The sequence below is a fragment of the Ixodes scapularis genome, unplaced genomic scaffold (genome assembly GCF_016920785.2).
Source record: "Ixodes scapularis isolate PalLabHiFi unplaced genomic scaffold, ASM1692078v2 PGA_scaffold4__175_contigs__length_147842914, whole genome shotgun sequence".
NCBI lineage: Eukaryota > Metazoa > Arthropoda > Arachnida > Ixodida > Ixodidae > Ixodes > Ixodes scapularis.
In genome coordinates, this window is record NW_024609879.1 from 117580783 (window position 1) to 117598023 (window position 17241).

Below are 17241 nucleotides of genomic sequence, written 5' to 3' on the forward strand. Positions count from 1 at the left end.
CACCCTTCCTACACCATTTTTACGTGATTTTTGAATATTCAAGAGTGTACGGAAAGGCCTACACCCTTCGTACATCCTTTTTACACCCTACGGCTACCGAAATCGTGTTAAGAGGGTGTTGCGGTGGTACACCCATGATTTCCGAATCGTCGAACTCGGAAACCGCCGAATTGCAGACATACGCGCCGACAGCGGAAGTCAAGAAGCAGCCTGCTCAATTTAGAGGATTTCGTGAAGTTCAAGTAAGCACAATGGGCAGCTGACATCCAAGCCAAGCCAACGCTCAAGTTGTTTTCAAGCCAGATGAATGCCGGCGTTGTGTACAAGCTCCTTGGTTGTTTATGTGCAAGCGACCACGAAAATAGCATCGGTTACTCACGCACTTCTGCTCAGAATGGTGAGACCACATCGGTTCTTTTATGATACATTCCGTCTTATCCTGAGATGTACTAAAGCGAAGGCTAGACGTGCGAGACGGTTCGGGCTCACAGCTTTACTGTGAGCCTGTACCGTAAAGGTCGGTTCCGACACTTGCGTTTGAGTGTGTTTGTCGGCGTTGCGTTTAGAACCGAAAACGAGTCACCGGCACATCTGTGCTTCGTATGAAGCGTGGATTCCAATTCAAAGAATCATCTTGGCACGCGATATAAGCAGCAGGGATGTCCTGGTTTCTCGCAGCCGCAACGCGGTCAAACGCAACTGTTTGAACCAGGCTTTACGTGGTTGTCCTGTGCTTGTCCCTCGCGCTTTATTCTTTCGATTTTAAGCATTCATTTTCAACTCGCTCGCTTTTAACAGTACTAGTAGATACTCAGGCTGCACGAGGGTTCGTGCGGTGCGACCATCTAGCGATGCTATGAGCTTGTGCTCGAACCTTGGCTTTAATGGGCAATCAGCGGGGATATATGACACACGATGATGCCAAGTCTGTTCACGGCGGACTCTCGTGCTGTTCTGATTGGAGGAGAAGGGGCATGTAAAAAATTGGCAAATGGAACATGGTTAGCGACAGCGCAAATATATGTTGGAAAAAGTTCAGAACATTGAAGTGCAGCAGCCTGAAACTTTGGAGTTAAGCAATTAGAGAATCATTTGAAGACATCTTTAGAGGTTCAGCCTTCTCTCCCCCCACACCAATATCGAAGGCTGCTAGGATATTGGTTCAGGCTAAGCCCTCTGTCTTTCAGTCAGCGAACTCGAGCCGTTCCACCTGACCTTGTTATTTCATAACAGATATCTTAGAGAATGTAATGCAGATTTTCTTTACACGGCCAAAACATAAAGTGTTATCAAATAATACCTGCCATATTCATATTCTACATTTACAGACCGGGGCTGCCCCGCCTGTGGAGGGTGAAGATGCGAGCAGCCTCGAAGCCCACCAACAGTGGCTGTGTGCTGAGAGCCAAAGCTGGTGCCTGACGAAGGCCAGATTGATCTTCGAAAGGATGCGACTGCCTGCAAATGGCTACATGTGTTGACATTGATGAGCATATAGACTGCACAGAATGCTTATCCCTACCTGATGGATGCTAGGAGGGTATGCGTTCCATATTTTTTTACTTATCTCTACGACAATTGCTAAGTTGCGCTTCCCCGTTCCGTGATTGCGGCTGCCGGACGACCATCTTGGGACACGGAAAATTAACCTTTTGGCGCGTTGCAGAGGCTGGCCGGCAGCGTGCTGAAGACATGTTTTTTGCTCCTTTGTCGTCATTGGGAGCGTTAAAGTGGCCCTGCAATACCTTTTTGACTGGTTTTTAATTTGGACCGAACCTGAGCGCATTGAACGTAGTAATTTAAAGAAACTTTTCTTTTCTCAAATTTCGCTTTATTTTAAAAGTTATAGGCAAATTAGACTTACAGAAACAAGCAAAAAATAACATTCTTCATGACGTCGTAGGTCCTGGTTTGAGTGGCCGTGAAGTAGTGAGCTCATCGAGCGCTCACGGCTGCCGCACTCAGTGTCAACGGCTCGAGAGGGTGCCACTAAAGCACGTGTTGACTAGGCTGTATGAAGCGGGCGGCCAGGGCAGCTCGCATTGCATTTGCCGTGCGATTAAAGACTAATTCGGCATAACACTTCATTGGCCACAAACGACGCAAACACGGGGTAAAGATCAGTTCAGAACGGGAGCCACTTCGCGCTGCCATACCGCCAAAGGGTCAAATCGCCAGCCAAGCCCGCGCCGAAAGCCTTGGGAACGCGCGGAACCGGTCGGATCCTCGAGCCGGTATACGACCGCAGTGCCACCGCGTACATCCGGGACCTTTCTAAGCCCATTGTTCGTCGGAGCCTCATCCCACTACGCCTTTCTAGTATGCGCCGTTTTTTTCACCGCTTGGTGGCGGGTTTGTCGACGGGTCTTTTCTTGTTTCCGTACTTTATAAACTGCATTTGTTTCTTTTCTGATCTAAAATACTGAACAAAAACTACTTTCATACATAATTGAAACGGTTCGCGACACTCATATTTTGTATCGACTAAAAAAAATGCTTTTAGCGGCTCTGACCAGTAGTAAGCCCAGGACCAAAGACGTCACATATTCCGCGCGTTCGGCAACGCGGGTCGCCCTCGTAGGTGGAGGAGGATTCCGCGTCGTCCGGTTAAAATATGACTCACTGATATTTAGTTATTCTCTCCGTGCCCGCTGGCTTACCTGAACCCAAAGAGACGTGGAAACCGCAAAAGAGGTAGACGCTTAAGTATGATTGCAGCTCCCCTTTAAGTCCACACTCCTTTACTCCTACTCTGACGCTCCGAGTTTCATACTCCAGGCACAACAACTAAACGGCGCATGGCGTACACACCAAATCTATTGACGAGCCGCACAAGCTCCTTCCCACCGCACGGCTATGACGAACCTGGCATCCCGTGGATACGGGTGGGAGAAGCCAAAATTATTTCGGTGGTAAATTAATTAAAGCCAGTGTAGAGCGGCAGGGTACAAAGTAAAAGAGACGGCGACGTTATGAAGTTTCTACGAACGTTTAAGTATTTCTGAGAGGTTTGGAGACTCGCTTCGAGCCCGTGCGGGGAAAGGCACCTTGGCTGATCTATTTATTGACATGGCAAGCTGTTTATATTTGACCGTGCAAGCTGTTTTCAGGCGAGATGCACGAACAAACCTTTCCCGCAATGCTAACTGATGCTTCGGCTTTCCAATCTAAGTATCTTTATTCGCTGCAGCTGGACTAAGCAGTTTAAAAAGGGCAGCCGTCCCACTGTCCTCTCGGCAACTTTTCTGCCGCCGAGCTATCAGCACGCTCGTTCGATAGATCACTTTGTTCTCAGGCAAGGCACATGAACAAACCTTTTCCGGAATGCTGATTGCTGTCTTGGCTTTCAAATCAAATTGATTTTACCTGCTGGATTAACCACTAATGACTGAAAAGGAGCAGCTGTCCGGCTACGCCTTTTGTTTCAACAATCTCAACAATGGCACAGCCATCTTGTTTGTGGACGTGACATCACGGAGCGCAAAGAAGTCACTTGTGCTCCAAGAAATGCTCGGAGCACGAAGAGCACGCTCGAGTGTCAGTCTCCGGCGGCGCTCCCCTCTGTTTAGTGAAAGGAGCGCCAAACGCTCGCAATGTGTAAACAATAAGAATTTCCTTTGAAAACGCATAAAATATTTTGCAACAGCGCGGCACCGCAGGAAAAAGGCACAACTTGTCGAACGTCGAGTCTTGCCGGTCTTGCGGCGTGATCAAAGCTTCCTTGGCCTGCCAAACTGCTGCGTTTCTGTGCCTTTTCACGCTTGGATACTTATCAAAAATCAATGCCATGGCAGAGCTTTGAAGGTATGTCGCACATAGGCGTCTTCTCTATCACCCAGCTGTTCCAGCGAGTTGCTATCAATAGGAAACGAAATCGGTGGTTGCTATTATGGATTAACCATGGCTATGTTCCAAATCTACTCAAATGGATCACATGACAGCACAAATAGAGCAATGCTGTGGAAGAAGGTAGGTTTTCGAAGGCAAAAGTATGAAGCCCGTCCATATAGTTGTGTGCAATCTGTCGCCGTCGCCATAGCCTCCTACCCCTCCTTTTTCGCCACTGGATCATGCCCGCTTCTGGACTGCAAGTGCCGCAAGTTACAAATACAGTCGTAAGAGTAAAGTAAAATGCTGCTCCAGAGGCACATGCATCTTCATGCTCTTTGCACTCACGAAACAAATCCACACGGCGTTAATTCTTGATCGGTATTCAAGCGTGCGAAGACAAAGATGCAGCACTTTGGCATGCCAAGGAAGCTTTGATCATGCCGCCAGAACGGTAAGATTTGCGTTAGACGAGTTGCCCCTTTTTCTTGCGGTGCTGAGCTTTCGTAAAAATTTCCACGTGTTCTCAAACGCAATTCTCACCGTTCGGGGTTTTAACAAACTTCTTCGGTAAATGACAACGAACGAGCAGAAAACATGTCTTCAGCTTACTGCCGCCCAGCCTCCACGACGCTCCAAAAGGTTGACTGATAATCTTTGTCCCAAGGTGGCCATCCGGTGGCGGCACCTGAGCTGCAACGACCAAGCGGAGACACGCGATCCAGCAAATTGTCGTGGAGATCAATGGTATTGCTTGCACGGCGTACTATTAGTCTTCAGAGCAAACACAAGTGTCGCTACGGTCGCCACGTCTTGATTGGGTGAGGTGTACCGTGACGTCTGGTGACGGACTCCGCTTCGCGTTCTGGCATCTAGCTGGCATCTAGCTGGCTTCCCCGCGCCCGTTTCCTCACGATCGGAGGTTTGTGATCATGCTGACCTACTGTTCAGCGCTGCAATGCAATTTCAAAAAAGAAGCTGGTATCATATTCTACCACCCGAAAACTTCGAGATTAAAAAGAGCATGGACAGTCAGACTAAGGATGGGAAAGGCACCGTCAACATCGGCCGTTGTGAGCTGTAAGCATGTTGAGAAGCGCGGCTTCGTTTACCCAGTGTACAAGGCGCTGGGTGAGACTTATGCCGACAGAATTTTCATAGCTTTTCCAACCGTGTTTGTCACGTTTACCCTTATAATTGGGTTATAAGTATGGAAAGCTATCGGTGGAGGCAACTCCGTCGATGAACCCCCCCGCCCCCTCCACACGATATAAGGCGGTTGTGCAAGGGGTTGTGGAAGCGGCGGTGTAAGTGTTTCAGACACTGAAATTCTGTTCTTTGCAGATTCATGAGTTAAGCACGCGACACATGCGCGAAAAATCCATCCGATCCGACAGTTCGACTGCCTGATCCGAAAAATTTGGTCGCTTCAGGCGTCAGATTGGCGATCCGACATGCGTCAAACGCGCCAGATAGTTTCACACGGCGGACGGAGTGTCGGATGCGTCCAGCCAATGACAGCACAGCTAGCGCGAACGTCATGATGACATACTTGGTCTGTCGGGACGAATAAGAAAACGGGACGGGCGACGGGAAGCCGGACGCGTAGATCCCGCTGATCCATTCGAGAAAGATGGCCCCGGCAAAGAATGCACGCGCTAACAAGACCGAGCTCCTAGCTTCGCTCGTGCGAGCTAAACCATCAATCTGGGACCAGAGATCTATGAACGCGGACCTCCGCTGGAGTGCTTGGAAGTTGGATCTCCTGGGCGGAGCCGAACGGATTGTTGTGTCGCTTGCAAGGTCGGAAGCGTGTGCGTGTGTCTCAATTCGGAGCGGCGTTCGGACTGTCGGATCGGACGATTCTGCCGTCCATTTGTCTCGCGCTTTAGGAGAACATCAGACCCCGCTTTGCGGGCATACAAATGGCATCTAAGTCAAAGGCCTTTGGGCGGTCTCACTTGTAATTTTTTCCCCATGGCCCAGAATATATTTAACATGTTGCTCGAGCAGAGTGCAGCTTTTTCGCTGAGACGTTTTTGTTTAGAAACAAAGTTGAAAAAAACCTCTTAATTTATTCAAATCATCAGCAGCGTTGATTGTGCGAGATGTAAATATACTGCAATGCTCCTGCAAGTGTGGTGGCATTTCTTTCTTTTCATATACCATCTGTGATTCATGCACTGTCTGCCCTGGAAACCATGCTCGGAATGTTGGTTGAAGTTTCGCCTGCAGCTACAGACCATACCTCAATAAGGCCGCATATAATAATTCGCATTTCCTACGTAAAATGCGCACAAAAAAACCAAAAAAAAAAAACAACGAAAGTAATATGCCGACAGCTAACGCCGTCTCGGCCTTTGTAGGGCGAGTGAGGGGGTAAATTTTGTCCTCAGCAGGACGTCACCCCGGCTCGCTGTAAAAGGTCGCCTCCCAAACTTCTCGGTGCTAATACTCTCACCATACAATGCACCTGTTATTTGTTTGGTCCCTGGTCATGAAATCATTCTCAGTTTGCCATTCCATCTCACCGAGAGCCCGATTTTGGTCATTGAGGTCTCAACCGGCTTGCACTGAAGAAGTATTAGCGAGTTCATTTCACGGCACCCGCAGCGTGGAGCGGGTTCGTTTCAGCTGGCACTCCACAAGTGGTTGCACTCTCCGAGTTCGTTTCATTGCTGATACCCCACGCGTGCATGCACTCGCTGCACCGAGAAAATCGAGATTGCGCCAAAATGCAATCCCGTCGTGCCTCGCTCCGGCTAGGCCGGCAAGGTGCTGGAGCAGATGACGAAAGTTTGTCTGCTACGATGTGTCGCAGAACTGAAAGGAAAAAAAAAGTAGATTTCCTGATAGAAATTGCGTCCCGCGGGCAACGGAATCAAACGCGAGCTTGAACTGTGAGCGTCTCCTATTTCATGAAGGAAGCAGTTGACAAACCGTGCTTTATTTGGAGGTTTTAAGTCGCTCTGTTGCCGTAAAAACGCTGAAATATACCAGTGTGTAAAGAAATGCTCAGAACAAATGCATCAGCGGCCCCCGAGATATTTATCACCAACTTGTGCGGGTGAAAAATTGAACATTTGTCGACAAAACTGCCCCAGCAGAAACTTTGACTGCCCAATAAGCATCAGAGAAAGCTAAATTTAGTGATCTTACCCGAGGCTTGGGCAACATCATCATGTTTAACATTTACCTACTTCAGCTAACTTGCCCCGTCATATTTTGTTCGAGAAAGCTCTCGTTCTCGACGCCCTCACCAAAGCTAATATCTGATCCACCTGTAATGACGATCGAAATCGAAAAGTTTTGCTGGGTATTCCAGCAGACTAGTTTTAAGGCGTACCCTTTCAGTGGTCCACGCATAATGCCATGCTGAAATGGATCAAGCTTCTGCTCGGACAGCATCATCCATTTTCTTCAGTGTAAACGGTTATGAGAATTGAAAGATCGCAACCAGCTGCTTTGTAGACAGCTGGTTGCGGAAATTTACGCCGTCTGTAACTATCCCTATGACAGCCGAGTTGCTCGAAGTCATCGCAACTATAAACTACAGGCTGCAGCGACCAACGTTTGTAGATAAACGTTGGTAGCGACTGTACTCTCGCATTCCCACCCATCACTCCGAACAGCAAGGCGCCAGTTTCGGTTTGAGGTCGGTATTCTTTCTACAACATAGATGGCGGCAGCATCAGTCTTCCGCACTTGGTGCATTTGGCGAATTCGTTTGAGTCCATTTCTCAGTGCAACACTCTGCGAGTGCGATGCATTCTGGGAGAGAACTCGAACGGTGCCAGTGCGTGTGAAGCGAACTCGCTATAATATACCGCTACCAGACGCATCGTCTGCTAACATGAGGGAATAATAATGAGTTTGTTTGCTACTAGGTAGGTATCATTCTCTGACAGAAACAAAAAGACGAACAGACTGGCAAGTCTGTTCGTCGTTTGACGAACAGACTTGTTCGTCGATTATCCCTTTTTGGCTCTGCGAACAGAGCCAAAAAGGGACAATCGTCTGCTATGAATTGTGTGCTGCGCAGATTGAGATCAAAAACTAATTGAAATATGGAACATCGGCTATTTTACGGATGCAATTGTCCTGTGCTTCGTTTGGCTATGCTGATTTGTTTTCTGGCTGTGTGTAACTTGACACCCACTGGTGCTAAAACAAGAGCTTGGGACAAGCACCCATGATTAGAGATTAAAACAGCGCAAGGACACGGACAAGAACAAGAAGGTAGACAAACAAGGCGCCTTGTTTGTCTACCTTCTTGTTCTTGTCCGTGTCCTTGCGCTGTTTTAATCTTTAATCATGAAATAACAACTAGCCCAAACTTCTACTTTAATCAACTTCATTTCTAATACATCACAGCGCCTTGTTTGTCTACCTTCTTGTTCTTGTCCGTGTCCTTGCGCTGTTTTAATCTTTAATCATGAAATACCAACTAGCCCAAACTTCTACTTTAAACAAGCACCCACCTTACCACGATATCAATCTCACTATCCGAAAGAGTATTGGATTTAATTACTGAGTGCCTTTTCCATTGACAAAAAAGCCCCAACATTTTCTAAGAACTCCAGTAGGGTTTTGTTGTTGCATCTTTATACTCGCAACTCATTCACTTTGCCAATTTCGTTTTTCTAGCCTGGCTCAGCTGGCAAGCTGAGCCCCATTTGAAATTGGGTGGTAGGGCGGCGTCTTTGTATGTGTAATGTTATTTTTTGTCAAGAAACGTTCCAGATCCTGAGATAAAAACTGTGGCCCGTTATCACTCACAATTTCTTCGGGGAAACCGAAGGCAGCGAAGGCACTGCGAAGTTTGGTGATTGTTTGAGTTGCAGTGGTAGTGCTCATCAACCAAACTTCAACCCATTTGGAATACGCGTCCACTAAGACAAGAAAGTTATGTGGACCCTTTGCCGCGAAATCAATATGGACCCTCTGCCAACACCTCGAAGGGTATGGCCAACGGTGCAGTGGTGTAGGCTGCGCCGCCGGCTGTACGACCTGACACACCTTGCATCGTTTCACGTACTCTTCGACAGCTTTGTCTAATCCAGGCCACCAAATAAAGCTTCTAGCTAACATTTTCATTCGGCTGGTGCCGGGGTGGTCCTCATGAAGCAACGTCAGAACTGGTGATCTCAAGCTCTCGGGTACGACAACCCGCGATCCCCAAGTGAGACAGCTCTGCTCAATGGAAAGTTCGAGACGTCGGACATGGTACGGTTGTAGTTCGTCTGCGACGTCTCCTGGCCAGCCAGATCTGGTGTACTCTAGAACTTTGCAAAGTGTGGCATCTCGTGCTGTGGCTTCTGCCACATCTCGGGCTGTGAGGGGAGTGCACTCAAAAACCGAGAGACATTCAGCTGCCTCTTCTCTGGACGTCGAACAGACAGGTAGCCTAGACAACGAACCGATGTCCGATATCGGGACATGTGCAACGCCTTCGAGGACTGATCCGGTGACGTCTCCGCCTGATGCGACGCCGCCTGCAGGATCGTCACCGTCAACTGAAAGTCAAGACCAGCCGGACGTTGAGTTACGACGAAGTGCGCGTGTGCGTAATCCACCCGACTGGTTCAAACATTCAGATTTTAGAAAGTGATCAGCAGGTCGCGCATTAAGGGGGGAAGATTGTTGTAGCGCGAGAACCAAGCGCTGAGCTAGTAGCGCGAGGGGCTTTGACATCAAGCTCGTGACATGGGCCGCGTTCCTCTCGCGCATGAGACATTACCTTTTTTTTTTGGCACCACTACCAGCGGAGTTGCCCAGTCACTTTGACTCACTGGCTGGATTATGCCTTGCGTTTCGAGCTCAGACAACTGCTTTTCAACCGCGTCACGTAACGCGAAAGGTACTGGCCTGGCTTTACAAAACACAGGTGAGCAGCCAGCTTGCAAGACTATTTTTTCTTCGAAGTCTTTGATAGCTCCAAGCGTAGAAGAAAAAACGCGCGGAAACTTGCTGCGTAGTTTAGCTACCCTGTCTTCTGCGCTTAAGCTGAAAATAGAATTCCAGTTCAGCTACAACTTGTCTAACCAGCTCCGTCCTAGAAGCACAGGAAGCTTCCGTTCACACTCCCGAACCACGATAAGGGGCAACTTAGCAGATTGCCCTTCATAGCATGCAGTAACGTCACACTGTCCTAAGACCTGCATTCTCTGTCCCGTGTAAGTTTTTTTGCTGCAGCTATTTCGTTTGCGCTGAAGAAAAATTCAAAGCGTTCCAGGTAAGATTCAAAGTCCTGGATCTTTGGGTCGTACTCGTCGAGTCTGCCTAGTCGCGACATGACTTCAATAGGCACAAGAAACGTCCAAGCAGGTACTTATCTTGTCGCTGCTTTTCCCGACGTGCGTTCAAATTCCACTGCCGACGCCTGGATCGCTAGGTTGGACATTTGAGAAAAGGTACATGGAAGTGACGTAATGCAAAGGAGGAGCGTATCCTAGCAACACTCACGTGGCGGCTCTGCCCACTTTGACGCCGCTACGTCATCGCAAACTTGACACCCGTCACCCGTTTCAGCGACGTCCGGAGCCAACCACCGACGAGCGGAAGTAGCTACGCATTCCCTGAGGCGTCCCTACGCGCGGGATACGGGGTAGGATTTACTACGACGCTGGGAGCAGTTCCTGCGTTTAGCGAAGAAACGGCAACCAATCCTGTGCGTCGCTGGCCGTCGCATCTGTTCTAGTACGGGTAAAAGTATTGAAAAACAATCAAAACCTTTTGGGCGTTGTTAAAACAAACCGCTTTTTTGTACCCTTTTGCAATACATTTAAGAATTAATTGGAGAGAAAGTTGTTCCAATATTATGCGGGATGTGCGCTACGCGCCTTCTTCAAATTAAAATGTCGAACCACGAGGAGCCGGGTGTGCCGGGGGCAGCGGAGGGGTCGGCGGAACCAACGGGGAGCGCGCGAGTGAAGGCTGCTTTAGTCAGAAACAATTTTTTTATCTTTCGAGAACTTGCTATTGCTGTGCTCAAATAAGAATGTTTGGCGCAACATCTGTGATAATTCTTTCAAAGTGGTCCAGTGTTTATATGGTGGTATGCTAGTCAGAGAATATATATATATTTTTTTCCTTTCAAAATTTAACTATTGTGCTCAAATAAGACCAGAGTGTTCAACAAGATATCTGTGATATATACTTAAGATTGCCCAATTGCTTACATGGTTCCAGTCGATGCTCAGTTTTACTTCCAAGAATGAAATATTACATTCCATGTTATCACACTTTTATTCATGAAGTCACAGGTTTTTCTTTAAGAAATAAAGCAATTTTCAAAACAAACTACATGTGCACTGTCTTGAGATAACACAATCACCTAACTTTGATGAAGTACCATAAAAGAGATAATAAAATGGAGCAGAAGGCAAGACGCTTTGAAGCATTTGTAAAATGAAACAATGTCCATGACAACAATATCCCTGGTTCAATCAGCAACTAAGAAAGCAATCTCTGCAAAAGCAAGCATTTCTTTCTAGAGGTAGTCTAAATTACTTCTGAGTTCTTTGCAGGGGCAATCCAGATGACCTGTTGGTCTGGCAACTAAACCTCCGAACCTTTTCTGTCACTGTCGACTGCGTCTCGTGCCTTCTGCTCATAAAAATAAAAAAAAAGGCTGTATCGATTTCACCGCGATGCACTCGACACGTATCCGGAGGCAGCACGCTGGCTGTGCGACGAACTTCACAAGGTGTAGGAGCTGAAGAGAGTATGTAGCTTGTGGACGGCCATGACTGTGGAGCAGGAAGCGAAGTGTGCACTTTACGGCTTCCACGGGGAGGGCTTCACTGAGGGCAAGGATGTGACGGGGTCCTTGGTGGTCAGGACCTCAGTCGTGGTGGCGAGAGGTTCCCTGTCGCTGGCGGCGTCCGTGCCGGGCACCACCGCAGCGAGGGCGCTGAGGGGCTTCCCGACGGTGTCCCTGGTGGTCGGGACTACCGTCGTGGCGGCGGACCCCTTGCGTGTGGCGCTCCGCACGGGCACGTCTGCGGCGGGTTCCGAACCGGGCGACAAGGCGCTGCCTCAGAGCCTTCCCCCTGTCTGAGAGGCCGACCGGAAGGCCGACCGGAGGGCCGGCAGGAGCCAGCCTCTCAAGAGCCGACGCTGACCTCTCCGAGCTCGGCTCAGAACCGTCCGAGCTCGGCTCAGACTCCAACTCTGACTCTTCAGGGTCGGAGTCTGACTCCGGTTCTGGCTCGCTCGATGCAAGGGAGATGTTGTGGAGCACTGCACATGCCGAAATAATGGCGGTGGCTGTTGAAGGGTGGTAATACAGAGCCCGGTGCCTTTGCAGACACCGGAATCTGTTTTTCAACAGCCCGATGCAGCGCTCCACAACAGACCTGATCGAGGAATGCGCCTTATTAAACCGGCCGCAAGCGGTGGAGGTCGCGTGGTTCCCGGGGACAGGGGTGATGAGCCAAGGCTCCAAGGGGTAGCCGCTGTCACCTGCACATGTAGAGGACGGAACATATTACATTCTTTACTTTTTAAAATAAAAGGCAAGAAAACAGCTGTGTGCAACTATGTCAATTATAATGTAACTTAAGTGTGACTTAAAAGTGTGTTAATATTTCTGCACTACAGTATCAGTTTATATTATGATTAATTAGCACCACCTTGCCTGCAAACTCCCTGTTATTTCATGTAACTATGTGTTTTCCTGGTGGGTTGTATGGGATGTGTGCACGATTCCTTAGGGGTGCTGTGTTGTACGCAAGTGCATTATTAGGCCCTTGCATCCGACAGATAAAAGCTCTGTTGCTTTTGGGAGTGTGGTCGTGACCTTAGGCACGGGCAGAGCAGGACACGCTGGCCTTGTCTTTGGCAAGCAAGGGGATAAGGCGCCAGTTCGGCGAACCTCTTTCCTAATCCTCGGTGGAGTTGGAGATGGGGAAAAGAGAGGGGGTAGTTAGATTGGAAAGGAGTCAGGTCCTGTTGGGACACGGAGGGTCTAATAGGAGGAGCTATATAGGCAGACCGAAGAAGAAGGGTCAGGGAAAAGAATCCAGTGTGTGGGACAGAGACGACCCGAGGACAGATTTGGCGAGCCCCAAGTGGCCAAGGAGGAATTGATCCCATTCCGTACAAACTGACGACCGTCAAAGCGACCAGGCGAGCCCCCAGGAATCAGTGAAAGAGCTCCAACTTCATGCAAAAACCAACCAGCAAGAGGGTACAGGCAGACAGTAACAGTGAGTGGGCCGAACCGGACAGCGACTCGCACTGCGGTCGCATGCCTTGCATAGTCTATCACTGTCATGAGATTGGTGTAGTGTGGCTTTCGTAGCCTGCAGAGTTATGAGTTATGTGGACATAAACAGAGATTAATGGCCAAACTTTGAGTGTTGTCTCACTTCAAGGAGTTCCAGCAACTGTGTCTGTGTGCCTCACAACAAGCACAGAACGTGTGGTACTGTGGCTTTCAAGCAGTTGGAGCCACCGTGTGCGTAAGGAATGAATTTAGTATGCTCACCAAGCAGGAACCGGCCGTCGCGTGGCACCTGCCCTTGCTCGAGTTGGTTTCGGAGCCAGGAAAATTGCCACACGAAGGAGTCGTGCACCGACCCGGGATACCGTGGGTCGATGCACATTATCCGGCAGTCGGCGTCACACACCTGAAAGTGAGAGAGATATTGACATGTAATTACCTGAATCCACAAGTAGTAGATTGTACTTATGGTTCACAAAGCAGTCGCAATTTCAGAACCTTTTAAGTTATTTTGTCTGACACATGCATGTCAACACACCTTCCTGGATGCAAGGTACAACTAACTACCTTGAAACAAAAATAATGTTTTTTTTTTTACGGAAGTTTGCACGTTTTAGCAGACAAGTATTATTTTTGGGAGAAGAGTCTCACGGCTCACATGCTACGTAGAGCACACGCTCGCGCAGTCGTGAGACCCCACTGCCCACAGTCATAAAACGGCATACTTAAACCGTATCGGCAATACGTTTTTTTTTTTCTACAGATTTGGGGCGCGTTTTGAGAATGTAACATGAGTGTACTTACCACCATCACGTTGAGGGCGTAGAAGTACTTGCGGCACCAGTACGCCGCCTTCGTGACGGCGGGGTCGTTCTTGGACGGGCCGACGATGGAGACTATGGTCCCGTCCACGCAACCGATGACGCCGGGTATCCTGCCGAGCAGCCTGAAGCCCTTCTCCGCGTCGAACCTCTCGCTCGGCGTCTCGGGGAAGTGGATCCAGCCAAGCTGGACCCCGAGACGACGCACGATAGCGACGGACACGGCGCGGACCGCAACGCTGACTGTCTTTTGGTCCCGCGCTACGTGTTCGTCGCTCGCCACCATGCCTTGGAAGCTCCCCGTGCCGTAGAAGCGCAGTGCACACAACACTTGGAGCTCCACAGTCATGACCGTCCACGAGGTACGCACTCTCCTCACCTCCGATTCCTCGCGAGGTTCGTCGCACAACCACCGCACCTTGGGCAGGCGGTATTGCTTCCGAAAGATCTCCTCCGGGAGCTCGAATGCATCGCGGTGTTCCCGATACAGCCTTTCGGGCGAAAAAAAAAGCTCTATTAAAGAAAAAGTCGAATTGACGAGACGACGACGCCTCGCCGCCGAAAACATGCTGCCAATGACACCTAGTTCCGAGCAAGTACCTTTTGAAACGTACTCGGTACAAAACGAAACGTCATTTTGTTGTCACGTCCGGTAGCCGACTCCGCCCAGTTTTGCCGACTCCGCCCACATTTTTCTAGGGAAATTACGTCACTTTTGTTTCCAACCAATCAGACGTGATGACGTCACTTCCGTGTACTAAAAAAGGTATATGTACAATGTCGAACCTAGCTATCCAGGTCCCCGGCCGCCTTCTCTGAATGTTGACGGCTTCCCATTACTTGCTGTCGCTTTCCTTACGCGACGCTTGGCAGACCAGTGCAGGCGAAACCGACCCTCGTCGCCAATGTAATAACCACGACGAAGCACGACGATCCAAACCAGAAGAACCTTTATGGCGCACAACTCGTTCTGAGAGCTTACAAAAAAGGTAATGTCTCATGCGCGAGAGGAACGCGGCCCATGTCACGAGCTTGATGTCAAAGCCCCTCGCGCTACTAGCTCAGCGCTTGGTTCTCGCGCTACAACAATCTTCCCCCCTTAATGCGCGACCTGCTGATCACTTCCTAAAATCTGAATGTTTGAACCAGTCGGGTGGATTACGCACACGCGCACTTCGTCGTAACTCAACGTCCGGCTGGTCTTGACTTTCAGTTGACGGTGACGATCCTGCAGGCGGCGTCGCATCAGGCGGAGACGTCACCGGATCAGTCCTCGAAGGCGTTGCACATGTCCCGATATCGGACATCGGTTCGTTGTCTAGGTCATGTGTTCTCGTCATCACAGGTGGCTGCTCATGCTGTTGAGTCGGGTCCGATTGATCGTGTCGCGGAAGCAAGGATGAAGCTTCATCGGGTCGTGTCGAAGAATGGCATAAGTGGTCAGCGTGCACAAATCGCGTTTGACCGGCCACACGCACGATATATGTCACCGGACTCACAATTTGTGTCACTTCACCGTCCTCCCAGGGAACGTTCTCACCTCGCACACATTTTATCCAGACTCTTTCCCCCAAATCAAATGCGCGGTCTGTGCCCCTGTGCTTGTCGCATTACTTCAGTCAAAAGACACCATCAGTGTTCAATACGCCCCGTCCGAGCACAAGCTTTTCAGCCTGGATAAGGTGAGCGTGAGTGAGCACGTACTAAGCAGTACCGAAGGTAATGAGCGTGCACTGCTGCATTTTCAAAGTTTCATAAATGCTCTTTTTTAGAAAAAAATAAAAGCCAGGCATTGTTGTGGTATATTCATAACATTGTGGCTTTCTTGAAGAATGTGGGCATTCTGAAGGTGTTGCCGAAGGCTTGCCACGGTGACAGCGCGGTCGAAGGCGACAAGTGCGAGCTAGTACACGCTCTATCGCAAGCTCTTTTTCTGCGAAAGCGCTTCTCAAAGTCCCTCTTGCATGCCTGTAGCCTTTGCTGCCCTACAGTGGTAATGGTAGGCAACTCCGGCTGACACAAGAAATCATCCAATCGCTGCCACACTCCGTTCCCTTTAAAGGGCTGGTGAACCGAAATTTGGATTTCAGAAAACGATGCAGAAGCCGTAGGCGGGACGCTACAATCCCTAAAACACTACTCGCAGTCACAAGGCGATATCTCGAATGGACGGCCGTATTTTTGGAGAAAGAGGTTGAAATTGAACGAGGCCGATGAGGCGCATGACGTCAAGATATTTCGTTTTCTCCTCTCTGCTTCGCCCCCTCAAGGCGGCGAGGCGGAGAAGACGCGAGGTCGTTCCCTTTCCTTCTCGGAGAAACAAGACAAACAAATCTGTCAAATGCGCCTCCTATTTTTAAAAGTAAGGTCATCCATTCGAAATATCGCTGTATGAGTGATGTTTTGGTGTTTTTAGCATCTTGTTACACGCTTTTGCCGCCGTGTTTTATGGAATCCAGATTTCGGTTCAACATCCCTTTAAGTGCAAGTGAAACTGAAATGCCAAGAATGAGCACGTTGTCCTGAACGACAGTTGCACTGCACAAGCGCGCATGCTTAGCAACATTCAAAGCATGGAGCTTGCTCTTAAAGCCTCTGCATCAGGCTTCCTGTTGCAGCTCGTGGTACCGAAGCAAGCTTTTGGGCAGACACTTTTTTATAAGCAGAAACTTCACCTAGCACCGCAGAGCTCCGACCGGTACTCGGAGTACTTAGTTGCGGTACTTCAGATAAAACAGAAGGGCAACAGGTAAAGTAGAAACTTCACCTGCATCGCAGTGCTCCGACCAGTACTCGGAGTACTTAGTTGCGGTATTTTAGATAAAACAGAAGGGCATTGAGCAGTGCAAACTACGATTATTGTCAGGTAAGAAGTATTCAGTTGCAGTAATTGTTTTGCTTTACATACAAAAAGGCTGGAGTATGCTTAAATGCTGGGCTAGCAACCGATTGCTACCAGGGGCCCTATGCTACACGACGGGACCAAGCGGAATCAAGGGACTGGGAGCCATCCAGCGACCTGGATGCAAAGATGGGTTCAGCTTTTACGGGATTGGTGCCACCTGGATCTTGTCCCAAAGGGCCAGCAGCAGCTGGATAGCCTCGCATTGCGATGCGGGGATGGGGATGCCGAGCGAGCTCGGGGAATGCCGCCCACTCAGTGTGAGGGCCAGGTGCTCCCACTGACTGGCTAGGTGCATGTTGATGAGTTCCTGGAAGGTGTTGTTTACACTTAGCAGCCGGAGCTTGGCGTTCGACGCGTACGGCGGCACCCCCAGTGCCAGCTAGTACCCCTTGCGAATAATCACGTCCATCTTGCCCTTACCTCTCGACAGCAGGTCAGGTTGAGATACGGATTTGCGC

General features: G+C 49.4%; 1 protein-coding gene across 1 annotated transcript in view; it reads left to right on the forward strand.

The window, feature by feature from the left end:
• The window catches only part of LOC115322954 (Y+L amino acid transporter 2-like), a 48510-nt gene that overhangs the window by 679 nt on the left and 30590 nt on the right, over positions 1–17241 (forward strand). The window lies entirely within an intron of this gene.